The sequence below is a fragment of the Phyllopteryx taeniolatus genome, chromosome 17 (assembly GCF_024500385.1).
Source record: "Phyllopteryx taeniolatus isolate TA_2022b chromosome 17, UOR_Ptae_1.2, whole genome shotgun sequence".
NCBI lineage: Eukaryota > Metazoa > Chordata > Actinopteri > Syngnathiformes > Syngnathidae > Phyllopteryx > Phyllopteryx taeniolatus.
Window position 1 is genome coordinate 7,727,144 of NC_084518.1, and position 23,232 is coordinate 7,750,375.

Consider the following 23,232-nt stretch of genomic DNA (forward strand, 5'->3'; position numbering starts at 1 on the left):
GTTATGAAGCTTTGCCCCACATAGCTTAAACATTCGCAATATTTGCGAGGAGAACCAAAAACCAGGAGTTACCTGACTGGGCAGCTGGAAGGAGGACTTGTCAAACTACTCAGTTCATGAAAGAAAGTGGAATGTTTCCGAGCTGAAAGGACTTTCCTGAGTTCATGTCATATGAAACATAGATTGTGTGCAACCCAGTCACTTCATTTCAGGCACTCCATTCTACAGACTGCACCACAAGCGCTGGTAAAAGTTACCAAAAGGAAAAAAGGTCCACCTCCTGTGTTCTTCACACAAAGACGGAAGCAGATACTGAAAATACAAAACAAATGTCAAATGTTAAACTACAGTGCATGCTGTGTCAAGACAATGAACAAAAACTTCACAGTTGCCCACAGTTTAAAGGTAAATCACTTGAGGAATGAAGAAAGTTCATAAGGGAGAAAAAACTGTTAGGGCTGTCTCAAACCTGGACATAGTGAAAAGGACTGCCATTACAGACTTGTATTTGAAATATATAAGAAAAAACACCCTACCTGTTTGCGCAATTTCAACTATGACAATGAAAAATCAGCTACAAACCCAACTCAGAGCAACATAGAACAGGTTGCAACTGCCCTGTCTTTCAAAACAGAAACCAACGTGATTTCTTCAATGATTGTGCCAGTGTGGGTTTCTTCAGAGCAACACTCAGGTATGGAAAAACTAGGTTATGCGCTTTTAGACACCCAAAGCGACAAAGTCTTCATTGACCAAGATGTGTCTCATAGTCTCAAAGCGAAGTCCATGCCAGTAAGGTTAAAGCTCACCACAATGCTTGGTAAAGATACTGTCATGCCAAGCAAATGTCTCTCACTTACTGGACAATAAGTAAATGGTCACTATGCATCTTCAGAACCTCAGAAACAAGTTATCAAAGGATCAATGGTACAAGGAGCAATATGTGAAATTTAGGAGTGACGTAATAGAAAAAGGTGACGCAGAGGAAGTGCACAGTGAAGCAAAGGAAGGAGAAAGTGGTATATTCCTCACCACGGGATACATCATCCTCAAAAACCAGACAAACTCACAGTAGTCTTTGACACCTCAGAAAAATACACAGGTAACAGTCTCAATGATCATTTACTGTCAGGCCTTGACTTGGTGAACAAGCTAAACAGTGTTCTCATCAGATTTAGAAGGCATCAGGTTGCATTGTTATGTGACATTGAAAAAACGTTCCATCAATTTCATGTTAATGATGCAGACAGAGACTATTTAAGATTTCTGTGGTGGAAAAACGGCAACCTGAACACTGAGCCTCAAGAGTTTCGAATGAAAGTGCACCTTTTTAGCGCCACATTTTTGCCAGGGTGTGCCAAATACGGCTTAAAGCATCTTGCTAAAGAGAACGAGACACGGTTCCCTCTTGCTTCACAGTTCAAAATGAAAGATTTCTACGTGGATGATGGTGTAACAAGTATGGCTAGCATCAAGGAAGATATTCAGCTTGCTCAGGAGGCTCGGACAGGCTGCGCGTCAAGTGGCCTCAGACTACACAAGTTTAGAAGTAACGATTCAAAAGTATTACAAAGCATTCCAGCTTCTGAACGTGCCTCTCCACAGCAAGCATGTGACCTAGCATTTAATGACTAAGCTTGAAAGCGCAATAGGCATTCACTGGCACATTGATTCAGACACACTCAGGTTTCGCCCCAACGATCAATCTGCTACAAGGCGTGGCATCCTATCTATGGTCGCCTCTCTTTACGACCCGCTGGGGTTCATCTCCTCCTTTGTACTCACAGGCAAAAGCGTGCTCCAAGAGACATGCAAACAAGGCACAGGCTGGGATTATCTCCTTCCCAGTGAACAGGCCAGTGTGGGACAACTGGAAAAGTGAGTTGGAGAGCTTAGAGAAAATCACAATACCACTCTGTTATGTTCCTAAAGACTTTGGCCAAGTAGTAAAAAACAGAGTTACATAATTTTTCTGACGCTCGTATGATTATGGTTAGTGTTCGTACTTAAGACGTGAACAAAGATGAAAATGTGCATTGTGCTTTATTTACAGCAAAGACTAGAGCTGCTCCTATTGCGGTAACAATACCAAGACTCAAACTTACAGCTGCGGTTGTCTCCATTAGTGTAAGTAACATGTTCAAGGATGAGTTTGAATTGATACAGATAGACGAGTATTTTTGGATGGACTCAAAAGTAGTTTTTGGCTACATTAAGAACGAACCACGCCGTTTTCACACATTTGTCTCCAACAGAGTTCAAACGATAAGGCTTAACAGCTACCTCCAGCAGTGGAGATGTTTCCCTTCTGAGCAAAATTGCCCCCCGAGGTTCAACTGCAAGTGACCTCATCACTTTAGACTGGTTCAAAGGGCCACAGTTCCTATGGAACAAAGAAATACCTCCAGCTACCGACATTGACACGAACGTACCACTTGGTTATAGAGAAGTAAAAAATGTACATGCACTGAACACACTCAAAACAGAGAACAAGGGTTTATCAGACAAGTTAACAAAGTTTTCCTCATGGTATAAAGCTACTCAAGCTGTCGCTCGACTCATTCGCTGTGTCAAAAGAGACAAATCAACAAGCCACAGTACAATACAAGAAAGACAAGGCGCACAAAGTGTTATTCTATAGGATGTACCAGCAAGTACATTTGCAGAGGCAATACAGATGCTTCAAAAACACGCACTTCCGCAAAAAAAAACTTTTTAAATGAACACTTTTCTTGATAATGATGGACTCCTTAAAGTGGGACAAAGGCTAAAAAATGCTAAATTCTTCTCCTCCACATTGAAGTATCCAGTTATAATCTGAAAAGATCACCATGTGACTCAGCTGTTAATAGCTAATTTCCGCAGTAAAGTGCAACACCAAGGGAAAGGTCTGACAATCAATGAGATCAGATCAAATGGATTTTGGATACCAGGCATAAATAAAGTCGTGGCAAAATTGGTTCACCACTGTGTAAAGTGTCGCAGACTTAGGAAAGGTACAGAAGAAGAAAAAAATCTCCCAACACGGGGTTTATATCCATCTCCGTTCACATTTTTTGAAATTGCCTGTTTCGGTCCCTTTCTGACGAAACAAGCTCACAAAGTGCAGAAGCGTTATGGACCTCTTTTTACATGCCTCTGCTGCAGAGCCGTGCACATAGAAATGTTAGACGATATGACTTCAGACGCCTTTATCAATGCGCTCCGCTGTTTTATCACCGTAAGAGGAGCAGTCAGTGAGATAAAATGCGATCAAGGAAGTAACTTTGTCAGGGCTAAAAATGAACTACAAGAAGCTTTAAAATAAGTGGATTCTAACTGTATTACCATATTTTTTGCTGAGAAACAGTGTGATTTCCAAATGCACACTCCTCATTCAAGCCATACAGAAGGCATATGGGAAAGACAAATCAGAACCATTCGAAACATTCTGCGCTCAACATCTTCACTTTCATCAGGCAGAATGAATGATGCATCACTAAGAACATTCTTTTATGAAGCAATGGCGATTGTGAACACCAGGCCTCTTACAGTGGATAACTTGAGCAATCCAAACAGCCCACAGCCTTTGACCCCAGATCACCTGCTTACTATGAAGTCAAAGGCAGCCCTCCCCCCTCCAGGTAAATTGATCAGAGAGGACATTTCCACACGTAAAAGGTGCAGTTCTTATCGGAACAGTTTTGGTCACGTTGGAAAAAAGAAGTATCTATCCAAAATTGCAACAAGGCAGAAATGGCACACTTGGAAGTTGGAGATGTTGTTATGGAGAAGATGGATGATTTACTCTGCAATGAATGGAGGTTGGCTTGTGGACACAGTAACTGACAAAGATGGACTTGTAAGAAAAGTGAAGATTTACTTTGGAGAATGGAAGACGATAAAGGACAATGTTCCTGAAGAACATCTACAGTGGATTGCCCAGTACAGAAACTAGTTCTGCTCCGAGAGGCTGTTCAACCTCTTTGTATAGTAAAAGGTTTATTCGTATGGACTATGTTTTTTCATAGACTTTAAAAGTTATTTCTTCATGAGGAAATTATTATCCCCCCATTTGGTTACTAATCAAACACGAATGATTTGGTGGCAGTGTAAATGACTTATTTTTGTATTATTGGAAAATTGGTTCATAAGTTTTAACATTCTGTCATAGCATAATATTGCAAAAGCTTTTATTTTGAAAGGTCGGACAACAAGTCGTTAATCGGGAGCTACTGTTGTACAGCAGCGCGAACGCCAATGCGCAGAGAAAAGTGTGCTCCACGGTTAAAAAACGGAAATTAAGTGAATTTTAAGATGCAATTCTTCAATTATTATTAAGCACCTGGTTGACTCGGGAACAAGGTTGGTATTCGGTTTTGGCATGTAAATATAGCTTTTGTTGTGTTTCATACATGTTTATAATATGCTGCTAAATGTTGCAGTCAAACGGTTTTCATCCACTGGGGGTGCTAAAGCCCTTTTGTAAAAACCATGCTTCGTTAGCAATGTAAATTTGCAAGGCTCAGTGTTAAGGGTTAATAAATATACTTAATAAATACATAGCACTCAAAGTAAATATTGTTATGGCTAAAGGGTAAAATTCTATTTATTTGTTTATTGCTCTTACGGTGCGGTACGGTGGCCGACTGGTTAGTGCGTCTGCCTCCCCCTAAGCTGCAAAGAGCTCAACCTATGCTCAGCACTGAGGTCCTAGTGACCCTGAACTGGTTGCCAGCCAATCGCAGGGCACATACAAACAAACAACCATTCGCACTCACATTCACACCTTCGGGCAATTTAGAGTCGTCAATTAACCTACCATACATATTTTTGGGATGTGGGAGGAAACCGGAGTGCCTGGAGAAAACCCACGCAGGCACGGGGAGAACATGCAAACTCCACACAGGTGGGGCCGTGGATTGAACCCTGGTCCTCAGAACTGTGAGGCAGACACTCTAACCAGTCGGCCACCGACCGCCCATATAAGGTCTAATATACATCTAAGGTAAAACATACTGTTTAGAGTTGCTGATATATATATATATATATATATGCATGTTTTTTGGATGTGGGAGGGAACCCCGAGAAAACCCACACATGCATGGGGAGAACAGGCAAACTCCACGGAGGCGAGGCCGGATTTTAACCCGGGTCCTCAGAACTGTGAGGCAGATGTGCTAACCAGTCGTCCACCGTTCCACCCCATCATTATTTATCCATCCATCCATTTTCTGAGCCGCTTCTCCTCACTAGGGTCGCGGGCGTGCTGGAGCCTATCCCAGTTGTCATCGGGCAGGAGGCGGGGTACACCCTGAACTGGTTGCCAGCCAATCGCAGGGCACATAGAAACTAACAACCATTCGCACTCACAGTCATGCCTACGGGCAATTTAGAGTCTCCAATTAATGCATGTTTTTGGGATGTGGGAGGAAACCGGAGTGCCCGGAGAAAACCCACGCAGGCACGGGGAGAACATGCAAACTCCACACAGGTGGGGCCGGGGATTGAACCCGGGTCCTCAGAACTGTGAGGCTGACGCTCTAACCAGTCGCCCACCGTGCCGCTTCATTATTTATTAATCTAAAAAAAAAAATAAAATCTAGAAAATGTGGCACTTTAAAAGTACTCAAAGCATTTTATCACTTCCACTTATAAGTTAGGCATCTTAGACCCTATTTTAATGTAAAATCGTGATTTATTGAATGATTTTATCTCCTTGTTCATATGTCTTGTCTATGTTTTCAGTCACTTGCCAAGGGACTACGAATGTAAATTAGCTGTATGCTAACTTTGGCACATTTACAGAAGTATTGTACTGGTGTTCATTAAAGTGAATTGTCCCTTTTAAATAAATACATAAATAAATGAAAAAAGGAAAAAACAAATGTTGTGAGATAATAAATAATTAACAACAAATGTAAATATAGCGTCTATTTTTCTCTGTCAACTGGGATTATTATTCTTTTCTTTTGCAAATGTGAACCTGTCAGTGGCAGCATTTGTCCGTCACACAGTCAAATCAATACCAAAAAGCATGTACTCAATCAAATAAGTCCATACTCACGTTGAAAAAAGGTGAGGTGCTTGCTCTGTCATTTGATGTCATTGATATGTGAGGTGGTCATTTTCCTCACTTTAGCCAGACACCACAATCAAGATAAGTTTTGTATTGATGGACCTAAATGTATGTATGTATGTATGTTCAACTTGTACAGTATTTATCTCTTTGCTACTCAGATGGCTCCCAGCAACATCGTGTCAACATAGCAGTTTACATATAAGTGTTTTTTACTGTACCTGTAGACTTGATTCAGGTCATGAATTTGAATTTTGATAGAACTGATTTTCTCAAATGGCTTCCTCTGACCCTGCAGCAGCAATCTGGAATGACATTAGTAATGCTAATAATAGTGGGTACAGTGGACCTCCACATACTCGTGGTTCGGCACCCTGGTAATCACTGTATGGTTTTTTTCTCCTTTTTTTTCAATTTTTTTCCGTTTTTTTTTTCATTTTTTCAAAATTTTTGTTTTTTCATTTTTGTGAGGGAACCTCCCCACCCAAAAAAAAACAAAAAACGCTTAGTAGCAGTTGGGTTTTGTCTTTTTCAGTGCAATTATAATGGCATCAATTGTCCGTGGATTTTTTTGCTATTCGTGTTCTGGCCCAGTCTCCTGCAAATAACGGTGGTCCACTGTAATGCTATTCATTCAGTGCTCCATGGAATTGAAGGCCAGGAGATAAGTGATGAGAAGGAGTATCGTCTTTATGTCGATCATTTCACTGTGATTCTGGCTTTGCAATGTTAAAACAATGCAGGATTTATGTATTCATTTAATATTATTTGACTGGAAATGCCCTCAGGATTAATAGTATCTCTCTGTCTAATTTGACTACAAAAGAACACGATTTTTGTCATATTCAGCTTTTATGGAGCTCAACGGTTATAGCAGCAATGGTATATGTACAGGAATTCATGTTGAGTTTGATTATTTCATTGAATGCCTCTGAGAGAAGTTTCTTTTTGGATAACCCTCAGGTTTTGTTGTGACAAGCAGCACATGAAAGTGTGATGTGACACATATCAAATTAAAGGGAATATTCTAGGTTTAGAAAATAATAACAGAAAGCCAAAACTGGGTGTGTGGGCAGAATGGTGGCACTCTTCATGTAGTTGTCAGTGTGCCATAAGAGTGCAGAGCTGATACTTAAGAGAACATGCTCCTCGAAGTTTGGGAGACAAGGCAGGCGTTTAAAATGTAGTGTGTATAATTTACATATCATGTCGGTTTCTGGTACACAGTTTGCTACTTGGAATTTTTCTTATAACCATCTTAACTACAGTTTACGCTGAAAAGTCAATGGTTTTAACATAAAGCCTCTCTCCGAGCATGAGAAGAGGGGGGAGGAGATAAGACAAGCAGCAGTGAAACAGTGAAACGTGTACTTTAACTAAATGTCAAAGAGTAAAAATAAGTCTTAAGTCAGGAATTAAATATTTCTACTGAGATAGCAGCTCTAATATCTGCGGGTATGGCATTCCAGAGTACTGGAGCCCAAATTGAATAGGTGTTAGAGCCTGTGGACTTCTTTCTATCTCTCAGCGTCACCAAAAGACCATCGTTTTGTGAGCGTAGGTTTTGGGACGGAACATACGGTACAACGAAGTCAGCGAGATAGGAGGGTGCTAACCCATGTAGTACTTTATGAGTAAGTAACAGAACCTTAAAATTGCATCTAAAATGGACTGGGAGCCAGTGCAAGTTGGCCAGTATTGGGGTAATATGATCGAACCTTCTCGTCTTTGTCAAGTCTTGCTGCAGTGTTGTTTACGGACTGTAGGCTTTTATTACTAGACATGGGAGGACCAGAGAGAAGCATGTTACAATAGTCGAGGAGAGACGTAACAAATGCGTGGAGTATGATCTCTGCATCACTAGCAGATAAAATGGGCCATATCTTAGCAATATTGTGAAAATGAAAAAAATGCAGTTTTGGTGTAGCAGGGCCAATAAGCTCAGTTTTTCTCAGGTTTGAGGAGCAAAAAGTTACATCCATTGTTTAATCTCAACGAGACATGCTTCCAGATTAGAGCAGTCGCATGGGTTGGTTAATTTTCATTGGATGTACAGCTGAGTATCATCGGCATAACAGTGAAAGCTAACCTTATATCTGTGTATGATTTTGCCAAGCGGCAGCATATAAATACTGAACAAAAAAGGGCCAAGCACTGATCCCTGCGGGACTCTGCAAGTGACATTATAATACTCAGAGGGGACATTACCATGAATTACATGGTGCGTCCGAGTCAAGAGATAGGATCTAAACCAAGAAAGTGCTGGACCTGTAATACTGATCAGTGTTTTGTGGCGCTCAAGTAGTACCGTATTTTCACGACCATAAGGCGTATCGTATTAAAAGGCGCAGTCTCAGTTACGGGATATATTTCTGTATTTAACACATACATAAGGCGCAGCGTATTATTGGGCGTAGACATGGTAAAACATATGCTATCTTAAAACATACGGTAGCATGCATGCACGCTAAAACAATGTTTTTAAAAAGGCAGCGGGAGTTCGGTTGTACTTTATTAAAGTATTTAACAATGTACTCACGTTATTTTTTGATCAATCCTCATCCACAAATCCATCAAAGTCCTCATGTTCTGTATCCGAAATGAAGAGCTGGGCATGTTCTCCAACAAACACGCCAGGTTCCCTCTCGTCATTTCGGAGTCAGTCTCGTTGCCGTGCAGCGCCTCAGAAATGATGCTGGCTTTTACAAAAGCTCAAACACCAGTGCAAGCAGACACGTTAGCCCAAGCATCCACAATCCATTCACAAGTTGTGGCGTAACTTGCCCGGCGCTGCCTCCTAGTCTTAGTAAAGCTGTGTTCGCCATCTGTCATCCATCGCTGTCACGCCGCTCGCAACTTCACTTTGAACGCCCTGTTTACACTGATATCCAGCGGTTGGAGTTCCTTTGTCAAGCCTCCCGGAATGATGGCAAGCTCCGAGTTATTGCACTCAGTCAAATGGTGACTGTAGAGATGCTTCTTCCGGCTGTTCTTTGCTCATTACTCCATTACTCGAGTTGGTCTTCCAACTCGGGCCACCTCGCCTTGTTTCTCAGCTTCGTCTTCTTGACTTGGCGAAGCTCGTTTTCCTGCTTCCTCCACTTGCGAACCATGGTTTCGTTGATCTTGAATTCTCTCGCGGGTGCTCAATTCCCATGTTCCTCCGCGTAACTAATAGCTTGCAGTTTAAACTGTGCTTCGTAAGCGTGTCTCTTCGTAGGTGCCATTTTCAGGGGTAACTTAGCCAAACCGATGCACATGTCGGAACTATATACCTACTGGGGGCGTGTCTTTAGCATCCTCTGTCACGAGCACCCTTCCCCCTTTACATCCACATGCTGTCCTCAGTCACGTCCGCCTTCCTCTATTTAAGCAGCCTGTCGGCAGGTAATGCTCCCAGTCAGTCTAGCGGAGCGCTCATTAAAGTCACACAACAACATTTACAGATTTTGGAACTCGGTGCACACATAAGGCGCGCCGCATTATAAGGCGCCCCGTCCATTTTGGAGAAAATGTAAGACTTTTAAGCGCGCCTTGTGGTTGTGAAAATATGGTATATTATCATCGACCGTGCGGCATGGTGTCTGACTGGTGAGAGCGTCTGCCTCACAGTTCTGGGGACCGGGGTTCAATCCCCGGCCCCGCCTGTGTGGAGTTTGCATGTTCTCCCCATGCCTGGGTGGGTTTTCTCCGGGCACTCCGGTTTCCTCCCACATCCCAAAAACATGCATGGTAGGTTAATTGACAGCTCTAAATTGCCCGAAGGTGTGCATGTGAGTGCGAATGGTTGTTTGTTTCTATGTGCCCTGCGATTGGCTGGCAACCAGTTCAGGGTGTACCCTGCCTCCTGCCCGATGATAGCTGGGATGGCGCGACCCTAGTGTGGAGAAGCGGCTCAGAAAATGGATGGATGGATGGACCGTGTCAAAGGCAGCGCTGAGTTTGAGAAACAATAGTATTGATGAGATGTCGCAATCCATTGCTATTAGAAGATCATTCGTCACTTTTGCAAGGGCTGTTTCAGTAGAGTTGTCTGCCCTCAATCCGGACTGAAAAAGTTTAAATAGATTACTCGAGTGATCATTAAGCTGTTGTACTGCAATTTTTCAAAATAAATTTCCAAATAAATAGGAGATTTGACACTGGCCTATAATTACAAAGACTGTCAGGGTCGAGGTTAGGTCTTTTGAGTAAGGGTTGAATCACGGCTGTCTTGAAAGCTGCAGGTACTGTGCCAGAGGAGAGTTATAAGTTTATAATATTAAAGATTTGAGGTACTATGATTAAAACAGCTCTTAAAATATTTTCCCCGAAAGAGGATTGAGCAAGCACGTTGTCTTTTTTGCCACCCTAATGATTTTCGTGAGGCTGTCAAGGGATACTTCATCAAAAAAGAATGCATTAGTGCTCACAGTAGTCTGTGATCGAAGAAGTCAACCGGGCTTGAGGCAAGGTGTCCTTAATCTCATTCCTAATGAGCTCAATTATTTTTGTAAAAAAATTGCATGAAATCATCAGCTGAAAAGGGAAGACTGTTGCAAGTAGGCTTTTGGGTTAGAATTGCTACTGTATAAAATAACTATTTAGGGTTATCTTTATTAAGACAAATTATTTTGGAAAACTAATTAATTTTAGCTAAATTGTGAGCTTGTTTGTATTTGAGTAAACTATCCCCCATGGCTGATGGAAGACCTCAAGTTTAGTCACACGCCATTTGCGCTCAAGCTTCCAACTTGCTACTTTACGTTCTCGGGTCTCATCTGTAAACCAAGGAGTAAGTCTTTTAGGACACATTTTAAGTCTTAATGGTGCTACGGTTTTGAGAGCTATGGTGTTGAGAGCACACAGAGCCGCGTTAAAATCATTTTGTGAGATTATAAATAGGACCCACATAAGGAAATGAGACAATTGCTGAGGGTAATAGAATCTTGATTGGTGCAGATTGTAATGGACATGTTGGTAAAGGAAACAGGGGTGAGGGGTAAATTTGGCATCCAGGAAAGGAACATGGAGGGACAGATGGTGGTAGACTTTGCCAAAATGATGGAAATGGCTGTAGTGAACACTTTTTTTCCTGAAGAGGCAGGAAGATAAAATGACCTACAAGAGCAGAGGTCGAAGCACGCAGGTGGATTACATTGTCTGCACAAGATGTAATCCGTGCTAAGGATGTTCAAATTCTATCAATTGACATAAAGGATATGGCTATTTCTGACCATTTTTGTTATTTGAATTTGAATTACAGATTCTTCCAAAAGTTCAGACAACCTCTATGTCTATTAAGAAAAGTTACATAAATGAGAGTACCGCCACTAAGTTTATGGAGACCATTGCTGTGCCACAAACTGTGAATGCTGAGATAATTGATGAACTTTTGGATAATTTCACCTGTAAAATCTCAAATGTCATGAATGCTGTTGCTGCTATTAGGTCGCTTCGACCTAGAACACCGTGGAGGAGCACAATGATGGTAAAGACCTCTAAATCATAGTGTAGGAAGCAGAACGTAAGTGGAGAAAAACTAAACTCCAAATTGACAATGACTCCTACGGACAAACTCATTGTAATTTTAGCCAAGACTAAGTCAGGGCTAGACAACAACAGAATTTCAACAATACGCGCACTCTGTTTGCTGTGGTTGAGAAGCTCACCACCCCCCGAATCAGATAGCTCCAGAACTCCTAACAGCAGATAAATGCAATGAATTTGCTTGTTATTTTAGTGAAAAAATACAATCCAGCAGGTTAAATATTAGCACAAATCAGCAAAATGATAAAATGATGCTACATCTGAAACCACCCAGGAACAATTCTAATGTATTTATGTCTCAAAAGTGTTCTCTGTCAATTGACTGTCTGTTGTCGTACTAGAACGGCTCCAACTACCGGAGACAAATTCCTTGTGTGTTTTTTGGACATACTTGGCAAATAAAGATGATTCTGATTCTGATTCTAATTCTGACCGTGTCAGAATTTGATACAGTTGACTAAAAAACTGCAGAGAAAACGGTTCAGCAGCTGAAACCATCAACGAGCTGTCTTGCCTCAATACCATCTGACTTTTTCAAAGCTATTGCAAAGTCTGTGCTAGCTGATTTGCAGCAAATAATCAATTGCTCACTTCAGTCAGGCGACTTTCCTAAAGCTCTTAAAGTAGCTGCCATTAAGCCTCTGCTAAAAAAAAATAGAATGCTGGACGCTTCCATGTTAGCAAGCTATAGACCCATCTCAAATCTCCCTTTCATAGCCAAGATTGTTGAGAAAGTAATTTTTAATCATGCATCCATCCATCCATCCATTTTCTGAGCCGCCTATACTCACTGGGGTCGCGGGAGTGCTGGAGCCAATCCCAGCTATCATCACGCAGGAGGCAGGGTACACCCTGAACTGGTTGCCAGCCTCAGAAAATGGATGGATGGATGGATATTATTTAAGCTAAGTATTGTAAATCCTGGCGGCACGGTGGACGACTGATTGGCACATCTGCCTCACAGTTCTGAGGACTGGGGTTCAATTCCCGGCTCCACCTGTGTGGAGTTTGCATGTTTTCCCCGTGCCTGCGTGGGTTTTCTCCGGGCACTCCGGTTCCCTCCCACATCCCAAAAACATGCATGGTAGGTTGATTGAGGACTCTAAATTGCCCTTAGGTGTGAATGTGTGCATGAATGGTTGTTTGTTTATATGCGCCCTGCGATTGGCTGGCGACCAGTTCAGGGTGTAACCCGCCTGTCGCCCGAATTTAGCTGGGTTAGGCTCCGGCAAGCCCGCGACCCTTGTGAGGATAAAGCTGTACAGAAAATGGATGGATGGATTGTAAATCCTTCAGTGAGTCAGTCCTTCCCCCCCATGACCGAATGATGATCACGCACTTGTTATGACTAATGAACCCACAATGCATTACGTGTTTAACACATCCCAGTAAAACTGTATTCTTAATGTGTAAATTAATTAAAATGAAAATAAAATACACCTTTTACTAAGGAGAATAACAAAAATAGTGTGATGATGATACAAAAGTAACTATATTGGATTGAAGAAGTAACTGTAGTCTCATTATTTTCCCAGGAAAAGTAACGCGTTACTTCGCTCGTTACTTTGCAACGCGTTATCAGCATAACTGCTCAACAGTGCAGTGAATGTAGAAAAATACAACATAACCCTAGTTTGAAATCCTGACTATTTTTGGAGGTATGACATACAAAATAAACAACCTGGCCACTAAGGGATAGTGACGATACCTTGAATTGTCAACATTATCATTCTCCAGGTATGATGCTCTATACCCAGTTAACATTATTGCTACTTTCAAACGTGCATCATCATTAATAACAATACAGATTAACTAGTTTCGCCATTTTTGCCATTTTACAAACCACCTGAATAATGATGACATGATTGTTGTTGCTGGTGGCCTCATTGCTAGCATTGGCTAACTGCTAATGGTACTTGTGCTGGCAACAGAGAGTGACAGGCTGTACTGAGTGCAATCACATTTTGTTTTGCTTTCCACATAATCACTTGGGTGGCGCTTCTTAAAATGAATAAACACAGTGTTTCCTGTTTTTTAGGGGCCCGACATGCCTTCCACATTGGCTAGTTATAATAGCATTGCTCCACGTCGCTTTGGAGACGGCCCACACAACCGGCGTCGCCTCCGGCCCGCTGCCGACTCAGCAGTCTCTGAGGATGGCAAATTCGGCGTCTCGATCTCGCTACAGGGAGAGCTTCTGTTTACTCCCGCAACTTGCAAACGGGAAGTGGAGCAGGAAAAGGACTTCTCTAATTGGTTGTTGTCACGCACATTCCCGTCATGTTAGATTAAGGAAATACGCACAGAGCTGACAACTGAGAACGGCATTACTAGGAATCCCAAGCACTTTCCTGGCAGGACACGCCCTGTTCCTATATTACTGGCTCCGGGACACATGTCACTGCACTATGATTGGTGCGTGTATGTTTGTGTACCTGAGTACAAACATTCACTGCATTTATCTGCTGTTAGGAGTCCTGGAGCTATCTGATTGGGGGGTGAGCTTGTCAACCACGCAAACAGAGTACGAGTAATGTTGAAGTTCTTACTGATGATTTCAGAAAAGTGTTGCTGTCTAGCCCTGACTAACTCTTGGTTAAAATTACAAAGACTTTGTAGAGGTCATAGTCAATTTGGAGTTTAGTTTTTCTCCAATTACGTTCTGCTTTCCGACACTTCGATTTAGAGGTCTTTACCATCATTGTACTCCTCCACGGTGTTCTAGGTCACCTCAACATTGTCTTAAATTTAATAGGAGCGACAGCATTCAAATTTGAGATTTTCCAGGTGAAATTATCCAAAAGTTCATCAACTGTCTCAGCATTCAGAGTTTGTGGCACAGCTATGGTCTCCATAAACCTAGTGGCGGTGCCTTCATTTATGTACCTTTTCTTAATAGACGTAGAGGTTGTCTGAACTTTTTGAAGAATCTATAATTCAAAGAGTACACAAAAATGGTCAAAAATAGCCGTATCCATAATGTCAATTGATAGAATTTTCAACATCCTAAGAGATGACCAGGTCTAAGATGTGACCTTGCGTGTGGGTTGGACTATTAATATTTTGATAGAGTTCAAATGTATCTAGTATAGCAGAGAGTTCTTTAGAGGTTTTTTTCCCATCTTATTGTCAACATGAATGTTAAAGTCTCCCGTTATGACAAAACAGTTGTGGTCAGCACAAATAACTAACAGCAGTTTTGAAAAATCCTCCACAAATTTTCTATTGTATCTTGGAGTCCTATAAATTATTAAAACAATTACCTTTGGTCACCTTTAACTAAAAAACTGAGATATTTAAAAGAGCTTAAATCACCCAGTATAATTTCTTTACACTTAAATAATGACTTAAAAATAACAGCAATACCGCCTTTTTTCCCTATTCAACACTTGTTCATAAAATTAAAATTTGCTGGTGTTGCCTCATTTAAAATGGTATTACAGCTACTTTCTGTTCACCACGTTTCATTTAGTCCAGATCATAGGTTGTAATGAAGAAGAAGAAGAGTCACCTTTTATTGTCATGAACATGCATGCACACGAAGTTTGTTCTCTGTATTTAACCCATCACAGTGAACACTTACACGTTAGTGGAACACACTGGAGCAGGGGGCAGCTGAAGTGCCCCTTGGAGCATTTCAGGGTATCAGTGTCTTGCTCAAGGACACCACAGCCGTGAGTCCGGGGGATGTTGGTGGATGGTCCACTCAGGGTCTTGAACCTAGATCCCCCATGGTGGCAGGCAATGATCTTAAACATTGGGCCACGGCTGCCATGATGTCATTAATCAACATTGAGTTGTTACCCAGTGACCTGATTTGAAAAGCTTGTCTCGGAGAGATAACTGGAGACAATGGTTTGATAGATTCACATTTTATCCTCAATAAGTTTGTAGTTCTCCATTTTTTTGTGCCATATTTCTTTGACCAACTTTCTTTCCCTTGTAATTACAGAGATGAAAAATGCCTGCTCTCTATCGGGGTCTGACTTATTCTGAAAAAGACCCCGCAGATATCAGTCAGATTTAGAGATAAGATTTTTCATGGGAGGAGAAGGGGCCCTTTGCATCTTAGTGGATGGTGGTTTCAGGCGAGGGGGGATGGGAGGAAGATCTTGGCGTTCCAATATTGACAATAGTCTTCATCTGTCACACCTAACAGAGAATTTAGGCTAGTAGTGAGTTTTGCATTGGGCTTTGCTCCAATGGGACAGGGAGGGGTGTGGGAGATTCAACGTGCTGGCTCATCTCATTTGTCATTCGCTCCTCCGATTGTTTGGACGATGCTGATGAATCCGTCTGTGCCTCGTGTCGCCTTATCTCTTTTTCCTCCGATTGTTTGGGAAAAAATGCATCTCTTTGTCGTTCAGTCGTGTCAATAAGGCCAGTGTTTTCTTTTCGGGCCGCTGAATGGCGTACACAGTAAAAAATGTTGGCAGCCAATAACTTAACCCCGTGTCTATTTGGACAGAAACCGTCTGCCTTGTAAAGATGTCTGCGCTCCCAAAAAACACATAAATTGTCAATGAAACTCACGGATAGTGCAGCACACACTTCTTTGAGCCACTTTTTTAATTGACTTATTCAAGAGAAACGTTCATCGCCAAATCGTACAAGTAAGAGAGGTCCACTTATGAAAACCTCAGCATCCAAACATTGCACTTTTCTTAGGCGATCAATGAAATCTCGCTTCAGTACCTTTGATTGCTGCTTGAGAACATCCAGGGCCCCTGTGTGCATAATGACATATTTCACAGTTGGGTGCTGATTAGTGGTCTCCAGGATTTTTTTTCCCTGACTGTCCATTTACATCTACATACACTTCAAGACGGTGGATTTTCGTTTCCAGGATTTACATCCTCTGCAGCAGTCCGTGATATTCCTCAGTGGAAAAGGGAGGCATCTTGATTGCTGGTCTTGTTGCTAATACCAGGCTTATGCTAATTAGCAAGCCAATCTCACGTAATGGTGAGAGGGTATCAGAAAATATTGGAATATGCCAACAACTGACTATCTACAAAAAAAGATTTAAAAATATCTACGAGTCACTGCTTCTAATATTTTTAGAATAAAAACAAGCTTATCAGCAAGAAAAAACTTTAACAGAGGTGAAGAAAGTAGACCGAGCAAAAAAGCGTCTGCACTGTACGAGACCGAGAGAGAAGTCTCGGGCCAAGTATCGATCCGGGACTCCACAAGTGACATTATAATACTCAGAGGTCACATTACCATGGATTACATGGTGTTTTCACTCTCAGAGATAAGTTCCAAATCAAGAAAGTGCTGCGCCTGTAATGGTGATCCGTATTTCGAGGCGATTTAGTAGTATGTTGTGATTGATGGTATCAAAGGCACCGCTTAGGTCCAGTAATAATTGTATTGATGAGGTGTCACAGTCCATAGGTAGTAAAGGATCATTTGTCACATTTGCAAGGGCTGTTTTAGTAGAGGGTTCCGTCCTGAATCCGGATTGAAAAACTTCAAATAGATTGCTGGAGGCCATGTGATTATTAATCTGTTGTGCTACAATTTTCAAGACATTTTGGAATAAATGGGATATTTGACACCGGCCTACAATTGCAAAGACTCTCAGGGTCAAGGTTGGGTCTATTGAGTCAGGGTTGAATAACGGCTGTGATGAAAGCTGCAGGTACAGTGCCAGAGGAGCATGATGAATCTAGAATATTTAAGATGGAAGATCATAAGATTAAAAACAGCCCTTTAAGGAGTTTCCCAGGAAGAGGTTGAGCAAGCACTTTGTCTGTTTTGCCGCATGAAACGCATTTGTTAGTCTGTCAGGGTAGCTAAACAGGTATCTGGCTTTGTGTCCATATTAGTCTCAGTGATGGAAGAATTCAACGGGTTTGAGGCAAGATGTACTTAGTGTCGTTTCTAATGAGCAAAATTATTTTGTTAAAAATTGCATGAAATCATCAACTGAAAAGGAGGAGCTGTTGGAAGTAAACTGCTTTGGGTTAGCATTCTCACTGTATCAAATGGGTATTTATGGATTATTTTTTATTAAAACAGATTATTCTGGAAAAAGTATTAGTTTAGCTACAATGAGAGCTTGTTTGTTCAGTTCAGTTTATTTTTGAAAGGGGACAATGCAATTTCATAAAACACATGAAGTACACATGGTTAAAAAAGCCAGAATTAGCCAGAAGGCTAGTTTTCATCTGTAGTCCCCTGGCCATGATGTAAAAAAGCAGTAAAATACATCTACAAGACATTATAATACAGGATACATAATCAAACTATACTATTAAGAGAGAATAAAACCATAATTTTTTTGATCATAACAAAAAGACAACATAACATACTTGTCTTTTAGTGTTGGCAGCTATAGGTGTTAACTAGCCACATTTTCAGTTTTTTTGTGAAGGCCTTGTATGTTGTAAGCAGTTTAACCTCCTTAGGTACTGAGTTCCACTCACCAGCGCTCCTCACTGACCAGGCTGACTTACTGAAAGTGCTCCTGCGCAGAGGAATGAGACAGTCACCTCTGACAGAGCCTCGAGTGACACGCTCAGAGCTGTTTCTTTGGCTGATGAACTCAGCCAGAGGAGCTGGGGCCAGATCATGCAGTACTTTATAAATCAAATTTAAATCTGCAAATATGTGAAGACGGTCCCAGTTTAAAAGACTGTATTTTTTTAAAATTGCACAGTGATGATAGTGCCTTGGTTTTTTATCCATCACTTTAATTACTTGTTTGTACAAAACTTCCAATGGTTTTTTTGCATTCTGACCAGCCTGGGACCAACTGGTTATGCAATAGTTAAAGTGACTAAGAATCATCGAATGCAGGTAAATTTTTGCAGCTTCAGTTGACATTTCATTCCGAATTGCACGAAAATTTGCGAGGTTTAATTTGATATTTTTACACAATTTGTCAATATGGGCTTTAAAGGAAAGCTGTGAATCAATTATTAACCCAAGATATTTGTATTGGCTGACAATTTGCATTTTTTCTCCATTAACAAGTATGTCGGGGTCAGGTGATACTCTATTTGTTTTAGTGAGATACATGCCTACAGTTTTAGAAACGTTTAGCTGTAGACAGCACTCCTGCAACCAGGACACAGGACATTGTATTAGTGAGTTTAGCAGCAACAGTATCTTTGGAGCGACCATGAACAAAGAAAACTGTGTCGTCTGCATACATTACGCACTCTGCTTCAGAGCAAACAGTGGGCAAATCGTTGATATAAAGACTAAATAAAAGGGGGCCCAATATTGATCCCTGAGGGACTCCAGAGGTTAGCCTAAGAGACTCTGATCTGCAGTTGTTAACTGATACAGATTGTGTTCGGTCATGCAGATATGATTCAATCCAGCTCACAGCTTTGCGAGAGAAGTTAAATTTTGAGAGCTTGGTAAGAAGAACAGAGTGATTTACTGTATCAAAAGCTTTCCTGAGGTCCAAGAACACCGCCCCTACAACTCCACCCTTGTCGAGAGAAGATTTTATTTTCTCAATGAAGAGGCATGTAGCCATTTCAGTGGAATGCTTGGATCTGAAACCAAACTGCATGGCGTGGAGAGAGGGGGAGCTGCTGATTAAATAATGGACAATCTGCTCTGACACCCATTTTTCTGCAACTTTGGAAATGGCCGGAAGAATGCTTATAGGTCGGTAGTTATTCAGAGAAGTTGAGTCACCGGATTTAAAGACAGGGGTAACAATAGCAGATTTCCAGGCCTTTGGAAAGTGACCAGATGAAATTGAAAGATTAATGATTGAGGCAATAGGAGGAGCAAGAGTTGAACCTAGATCTTTGAGCATGCTCGTGTCCATTCCAAAAACATCCTTTGCCTTAGATGGTTTGAGTGAATGAATTAAATCGATAACTTTGGTCTCAGTAATATTTGTAATAGTAAAGAACTGCGTTGTAGACAATGCAGGGTATTCCTTCATTTGTTTTACTGCAAACTTAGAAGAGATTTCTGACACAGATTCAATGAAGTAGTTGTTAAAAGCATCAGCCATCACTAGAGGTTCCGTCAGGATGTTTCCATTTAATTGAATTTGCATTAGTTTTGTTTTGTTATTTTGTGTGACACCCAATAGTTTTTTAATATAATTCCAGGTTATTTTTGAATTTCCCTTCGCACTATTCAGAGCAGTAATGAAAAAGTCAGCTTTAGATTTTCTTATTTCTTTCACTACCCTATTTCTCAGTGAGATAAAGTGCTGTCTATTGTATCCTGATTTGACCGACAACTTCAAGGAATGATCGCGTTCTTTCATCAGTTTCAGAATAAATGTGTTTAACCAAGGCAGGCCATTCTTTCTAGCTTTTAGTTTAATTATCCGTGTAAATTGTATAATAATTTCTTGTATTTTGTTGGCAAATTTAGAACAATCCTCATCTAAATTTTTACCAGCGAGTAATACATCCCAGTTTACTTCTTGGATGGAATCTTGGAAATTTTGTTGTTCATGTTTTGGTATCCTATTGGATTCAGTGGTGGCCAAGGGTTTGAAGCGCTTTTTATTTAATTTTCTTGAAACCATTATAAGATTGTGATCAGACAATCCTGTGAGCATATTGTATGGCTTCAAGATCCTTTCTGGCCTATTAGTAAAGGCTAGATCAATCTGAGTTCGGGTGGAGTTTGTAATTCTCGTAGGGCCATTAATAACCTGAGTCATATCCATATCATCCATAACCCTTTTCAATTTTTTCCTAACTTTGTTAACTTCCCAATTAACATTTAGGTCACCCATTATTATCACCTCTTTTGCAAGATTGAGTTGTTTCAGTAACATTTCCAGCTTTTCATAGAAAGCGGCATTTGATGAGGGAGGCCTATAAATAACTACAAGAATAAAAGACATTTGCTGTGACAAAGAAACAGTTAGTCCAAGAAATTCTAATCCATTCTCATCTGTAACATGTATTTCATTACAATTAAAAGTGACCTTGGCATAAATCATAACACCTCCTCCCTTAGAACCCTGTCTGTCGTTTCTAAACATTTTATAACCAGGTACAGATAGTATTGCTGAGGGCGAAGATTCATGGAGCCATGTCTCAGATAGGCAGAGGAAGTCAATATTTGAGTCAGTGAGAAGGTGATTGACCTGATCACTTTTCGTTAAAATGCTTCGTATATTTAAATGTGCACAAAGAATGCCTTTTGGTTTACGTGTTGAGTCCCATATTAATTTAGAGTTATTAACGGTTTGGAACGCCCTCCATTTCCGGTGCTTTAGTATTGCGGGGTTTGGCAGCCCCCTGTTTCTTTTATTGGCAATGTTTGCATATAGCTTTACGCTGCCAGCTTCCGCATCAGCCGTCGGTGGTGGTGGTGGTGGAGGCCCAGCCGTCGGTGGTGGTGGTGGTGGAGGCCCAGCCGTCGGTGGTGGTGGTGGTGGAGGCCCAGCCGTCGGTGGTGGTGGTGGAGGCCCAGCCGTCGGTGGTGGTGGTGGAGGCCCAGCCGTCGGTGGTGGTGGTGGAGGCCCAGCCGTCGGTGGTGGTGGTGGAGGCCCAGCCGTCGGTGGTGGTGGTGGAGGCCCAGCCGTCGGTGGTGGTGGTGGAGGCTCAGCCGTCGGTGGTGGTGGTGGTGGAGGCCCAGCCATCGTTGGTGGTGGTGGAGGCCCAGCCGTCTTTGGTGGTGGTGGAGGCCCAGCCGTCGTTGGTGGTGGTGGAGGCCCAGCCGTCTGTGCGCGGCTGGGCTTAGTCTTCGACGGAGCCGGCAGATTCAGTCACTTCGTCCTTCGTGCGCCGCCGACGAGGAGCTCCCTCCGCCGCGTTGTGACCAGCTAGCTGGCGGCACGTTAGCTCGGCGGCTAGCGAGGTTAGCCGAGTAGAAAGAGGAGGACGCGTTTCACACCGGCGGACTTCGCTGCCTCGCCAAAAGGTCCGCCGCGCCGGCCGGTTCCCTCACACCTGGGCGATGGGTTGTGCTCTGTGCGCGGCTGGGCTTAGTCTTCGACGGAGCCGGCAGATTCAGTCACTTCGTCCTTCGTGCGCCGCCGACGAGGAGCTCCCTCCGCCGCGTTGTGACCAGCTAGCTGCATTGTATTGCATTAAATTATCCCCCATGCCCGACGGAAGACCTGAAGTTTTTCTCAGACGCCATTTGCGCTCAAGCTTCCAACATTATTGTTTTCAGTAAGTTCTTGGGCTTCATCTGTTAACCAAGGAGTAAGTTTCTTAGTGTGTGTTGTAAGTCTTAATGGTGGAAGTGTGTCAAAGGCTTCACACAGAGCCACATTAAAATAATTTGTGAGATTATCAATAAGACCCATATAAGAAGGCAATAAGGCACTTGCTAAGGGTAATAGCTCACCGAGGGCAGTATACTTGAAGAACTAATGTTACGCCTGCTATAGCATTGGTTGTTTTCAGAATGATGGCAATGGGCCAGTACTTCAAATATTATAAAGTAATGTTCTGACATAGCAGTAGTATAAAGGAGTGGCATTACATTTGAGGTCGCAATATCCCGGGTTAATACCAAATCTAAAGTATTACCATTATAATGGGTCGGTTCATGTATTAATTGCATGAAACCAAAAGTATCAGTTATTTTTTGAAATACTGCACCAAGAGGTTCCAACGGGTAATTCATATGAATATTAAAGTTACCCATGATTAATATATTGTCTGCGTGGGCAATAAATTAATTTCAGCTTCTGTTGCACTTGCTTGTGCCTTTCCTTGTGCCCCTCCCTAAAGGCTTCTTTTTTTATGATTGAGGAGCCTTTTGATGTGGCAGGGGATCCAGGACTTGTTTGGAAAGCATATCCCAGTCCTTAATTGTACAACCATATCTCTGCAGAAGGTCTTGTAGTCCGTAAAACAGTCGACCTTCCTGTCGATGTCCGTGGAACCCTCGTTCTCCTCAGTGTCCTGCAGTACGTCTTAGTGTGTGCACTCATAGCAGGCTCTCAGACACTCTCTGGCCTCTGTTGTCTAACTTCTGTATGACTGGGTGGATGCAGACTGCCTCAGGATACAGGGTTTATAGCAGGAATGAAGGTAGACGAGCTTATGATCTGACCTGCCGAAAGGTGGGTGGGCTGATGCAGTCCAAGCTTATTTTTATTTTTTACATAAAACGGATCGAGTATCTGTTTTGCCCCTTGTATGACAGTTGATATACTGAAAGAAACCTGTTGACAGTGATGAGAGGCTAACATGGTTGAAATCTCCTGAGGTTACAATGAAAGGTTCAGGGTTTTGGGTCTGTATTCTTGTATGATGTCACAAACTACTGCTGGCACAGCAGGAGGTGTAACATAAATAACAATAGCGACGGTGTGAGAGAACTCCCTCGGCACATAGTTGTAAACTGACTACCAAAAAGTTCACCAACTACCGAATCCGAGACTGAAAATCTTCCTCCACTGTGATGTGCCCTGGATTACACCATTGATTCTTCACATACATAATCAGACCCATACCTTATAGTTTTCACAGTGTCTCATGATTTTGTCACATCATCGGTGGACAAGGAGAAATAAAACAAAACTCTGGACATCAGTCTGAATCATGGCCTTCTTTTGTTGGACCGGTGGAGCTACATGTATATTTTCATAAATACATATTACATTTTTGTGTGGCAGCAGATGAAAATAGCTGGGAATAGATCAGGAATTTTACCAAGGCTAGCTTCCTGAAAAGCACCTCTGT

The 23,232-nt window shown here is 41.9% G+C and overlaps 1 protein-coding gene across 3 annotated transcripts in view; it reads left to right on the top strand.

The window, feature by feature from the left end:
• opcml (opioid binding protein/cell adhesion molecule-like) overlaps positions 1 to 23,232 on the top strand; it is a 328,101-nt gene that overhangs the window by 136,855 nt on the left and 168,014 nt on the right. The window lies entirely within an intron of this gene.